This window comes from Limulus polyphemus, unplaced genomic scaffold, assembly GCF_000517525.1.
Source record: "Limulus polyphemus unplaced genomic scaffold, Limulus_polyphemus-2.1.2 Scaffold7006, whole genome shotgun sequence".
In the NCBI taxonomy this organism is placed as follows: Eukaryota; Metazoa; Arthropoda; class Merostomata; order Xiphosura; family Limulidae; genus Limulus; species Limulus polyphemus.
Window position 1 is genome coordinate 39,056 of NW_013672616.1, and position 4,605 is coordinate 43,660.

Consider the following 4,605-nt stretch of genomic DNA (forward strand, 5'->3'; position numbering starts at 1 on the left):
TACAAAATGAAATAATCAGCTTGTGGATTTTTCTAATTCACTCTAAGTGAGATATGATTATGTACGTAAAAAGTATAGCAGCTCCAATAACTTAATTATTGGTCAATACAATACCTGTTTATTTATTTTCTAGGATCACTTGTCATGCACTGATTGTTTGCGTTTTTTATTTGATCGTTTGTATTTAAGTAACAAATTTCATTTTACCGTACCTTTTTTGTTTTACTGTACTTTTATCCTGAGACTAATGGTTCACTAAAGTACAAAATGCTGCTAAGGGATGGCGCCTCCTGACTAGTGTTAATATTCGAGTAAATGAAGCTTAATTTATTTAAAGCTGATAAAACTTGTATTATATAATATGTTAAGTTGGTTAACTTGCAAGATTAATGTACAGTGTAGAATAGCTTGAAATCATCCAGTAACCGTTGTAATTAGGGTAGAACAGGTTTGGGAAGTATATACTTACACAAAATAACACCATAGTATACAAGAACGTATATAAAATTACTTTATTACAAGTTACAACGTTTACATTAAGTAAGAATTGTTTCTAGGACAGGTACTTGCTGTAAAAACTGTAATAAAACGTACGTAAGTTAACTCAAAACGAAACTGTATATAAAATAGCTTTCTTGGAAGTTCTCCTTCTTCTTTTCTGGATATATCAAAATTTACATCTTCAGATACTTTTGATTTGGAACTCTAAAAAGAGCAAATATTGATGTTAAAGCATAAAGCATCTTTAACTCTAAAGCTATATAATTAGAACGAAGATGTCCCCAAAATGTACATTACAATACTTGCTACTGGAGATTTCTAATAAGCCAAAAAATTCTGTAAATTTCCAATAATCTGAACATCATTCAACTGTTTCCTGTAAAGAAGACATTTATTTAATTGTTTCTTGTAGCATCTTTCTGGTCATTTTAGTCATTACTATCCAATTATGAAACATAACTTCATCTTATTGACTTATTTACTATAGAGTTTTTTATCTTGTGTCGAGTTTGGAAAAAAATGGAAAAGAAAATAATACTGAGAGAGATTTATTTTTTTTGTTATTATAAATTAAATTACAGTTATTGGAATGAAATTATTTATTACAAATTAAAAATATTGGAACATTATAAACGTGTTTACACCATGTTAAAACATTTTATATTTATTAGCTATCAACCTTGTTTCTAAGACCGTCATTAGGCTTACTGAACAACGTGCAAATTGTAAGTATTCAAATATATCTGAAAATGGTTCTAGAAACTGAGTCGAAAGTTTGCCAATTAAAAAATATCGTGTTGCAAATCAGTTTGTAGGTGTCCCAATGGAAAAAAATACATATTTAATTTGTCAGGAAACAATTATAAGATTTGTAGTCATAACGACTTTCAACCTTTCGTTCCGCCATCTAGCGAAAGGACTATAAACTTAAATAATTCATCATTCTGAAAAAGGCTTAGAAAAAAGTATCGGTAGGTAAATATTGAATAAATTTTTATAAGAAAAGCAGAAAGACGTGGCTCGCATGTATTCAATATTTAGATTTACTAGTCAGATCAACCGAAACATACAGCTTTTAAAGTTACGCGTGAACTGCCCCACCCTAGGGTGTCTCAGCAGTAGTGATATAATTCGGAGTTCGATTCTTTTGTTGGGCACAACGCAGATAGCCATTGTGCAATTTTGCATTTTAGTCAATTAATAAAACAAACACATGAAATTCATATTTTAGTATTTTTACAAAAAATATATTAAATAACAGGTATGAAATAAAATGTTTGACAATTTTATGATTGGCATTGTGCAGATAAAATGTTTAAATATAAACAATGCACGTACCTTAAATGAAGAGATAAAAACAGAACCGCAAAAATGTGGTTAGTTGGAAAAGAAGAACAAAAACAGACTTAGTGCAAGAATAATATACAAAATGGTTCTGTATATATAAGTTAAAGATTTCTTTTTTTTTTCACCAGAGGTGAGATTTAAAAGAGAATCTGTAACGTAGAGGCCTAACGCATTCTTTGATTGGCCATACCCTTTGTTGTGGACTGCAGTTTCGCCTATTTAAGGTTTATCAACACAGCTTGAGTCAGCAGATCAAAGAAATACCACAAGGCCTGTTATAATGGTGAAGTGTATATAATATCTATGTGGTTTTGAGTCCGTTTTGATTCACCATATAGTAACCTAACTTAATACTCCTAACATAAGGCTTACATATGGAGCCTCCTATGATGTGTGAGAAATGTTTAAAAAACATGGCTTACGTAAAAAAAGCAAAAATCACAAAAACAAAAGTTCGGATAGATTTGTGAATGATCTTTTTGTGTCTTCGGGAGAGAATGATCTTTTTGTGTCTTCGATAGAGAATGATCTTTTTGTGTCTTCGAAAAAGGATCATTCTCTCCCGAAGACACAAAAAGATCATTCTCTATCGAAGACACAAAAAGATCATTATCTATCGAAGACACAAAAAGATCATTCTCTATTAAAGACACAAAAAGATCATTCTCTCCGAAGACACAAAAAGATCATTCTCTATCGAAGACACAAAAAGATCATTCTCTCCGAAGACACAAAAAGATCATTCTCTATCGAAGACACAAAAAGATCATTCTCTCCCGAAGACACAAAAAGATCATTATCTATCGAATACACAAAAAGATCATTCTCTATCGAAGACACAAAAACATAATTCTCTCCGAAGTCACAAAAATATCATTCTCTAGCGAAGACACAAAAAGATCATTCTCTCTCTCCCTTGTTTGCTGATTTTCTATGTATGACAAGACAAAATGTTCTACATTTGTATTTCACGAATCTGTTTCATTCCTACTATAAGTACTATCGTACTTATGATATATTAAACATTATAGTCTATACTGTTACTGACAGTAATATTTTAAAGAAATAATAGTGTCTATTTCAACTTTTATTGATGTATAGCTACCACAGTACACAAATGACCACATATATAGTAGCAGACAAATGCATGCTTGTTAATGGAAAAATGGTTAAAATATAGAGTTGGTTGGAATTTTCAGCTTGAATGTCAGGTACTTATACTCACGTGGGCTAAAAGCCAGGTCATGTACAGCCGTTTCTAATTTTGAACTACTCACCGGAAAGGACAGTCAGCACCACCCATCGCCATAAGAGGATTGACTGTCACTTTTATAATGTCACCACAGCTGAAAATGCGATATATGTTCAGCAGCATTAAGTCTCGAACTTCGGACCTTTCTATCGGCAGCTCGACATGTTAATCATTAGGCAAAACTTGGCTCATAAAGAATGAAACTTAACTAATTTCTATACTGCTGAGTTAGGACTAGTTTATACTTAAACTATAAATATGTAGATCTTTGCCACTACCTTCAGTCATCATTGATAACAAATATTATAAATTTTATAACATTGCTAATAAATATAACAAATTTTATAACATTGATGATAAATATAATAAATTTTATAACATTGCTAATAAATATAACAAATTTTATAATATTGATAATAAATATTATACATTTTATAATACTGATAATAAATATAACAAATTTTATAACATTGATAATAACTATAATAAATTTTATATCATTGATAATAAATATAACAAATTTTATAACATTGATAACAAATGTAATAAAATTGATGTCATTGATAAATATAACAAATTTTATAAGGCTTATCTCTCTTACAATTTGTTTCATTTCATAGAAACCGAAACTGCAGCTCCAAAACAAAGTGTTATAGCTTAGAACATGAGGTGTGAATTTAATCAAAATAATAATGAGATGGCTACCTTGACAGTGCTGTTACCGTAGCCAGAATGATACACTATAACCCTAGGATTATCAGAAGAATCTAATAACCCTTATTGATTTTTAATCACATTTTTCTAAGCTGTTTATGCAAAACATGAGATTGTTGGTTAGAGAATCTCCAATAATATAAGTGTCACACGAATATATATATATAAACAGAAATGGTTACAGGGTCTTCAATAACATTCGCGACACACAAGAAAAAAAAAACAAAAAACAGAAATACCATATCGTTAATATTGTATTTAATGTCACGAGTGACTGCTAGAGTTTCCTCTGTAATTAATATGAGAAAATGAATGGTTTTACTCAGTTTCTTTCTGGTCTGATTTTTTGCACTGGCAAAAACATTAAATAACTGAACATGATGTAATATGCTGGACCCCTCCAGTACTTACCAGTATATAACTGTCGGTGATTTCATTTTTACATAGAGGAAAGAATTCAAACAGAACTTTCAATAAACCCCTAACTGACGGAGACCCTACAGTCCTGACATATCGGCCTTTGACCTGAAACATAATCATGACCATAAAACTCATGGTTTTACTCATAAACTCATACACCTAACCTAACCTTACCTAAACCTAACCTAACCTTACCTAAACCTAACCAAACCAAACCAAACCTAACCTAACCTAAACCTAACCTTACCTAAACTTAACATAACCTTACCTAAACTTAACCTTACCTTACCTAAACCTAACCTAACCTAAACTTAACATAACCTTACCTAAACTTAACCTTACCTTACCTAAACCTAACCTAACCTAAACCT

General features: G+C 30.7%; 1 long non-coding RNA gene across 1 annotated transcript in view; it reads right to left on the reverse strand.

Moving 5' to 3' along the window:
- Nucleotides 1-571: 571 nt before the first annotated feature.
- LOC111089676 overlaps nt 572-4,605 on the reverse strand; it is a 5,538-nt gene continuing 1,504 nt past the window's right edge. The window contains exons 2-3 of the long non-coding RNA XR_002613911.1: nt 4,226-4,339; nt 572-705 (exon numbers count right to left, since the gene is read on the reverse strand). This is a non-coding gene — a long non-coding RNA (uncharacterized LOC111089676). The remainder of the gene's footprint in view (nt 706-4,225; nt 4,340-4,605) is intronic.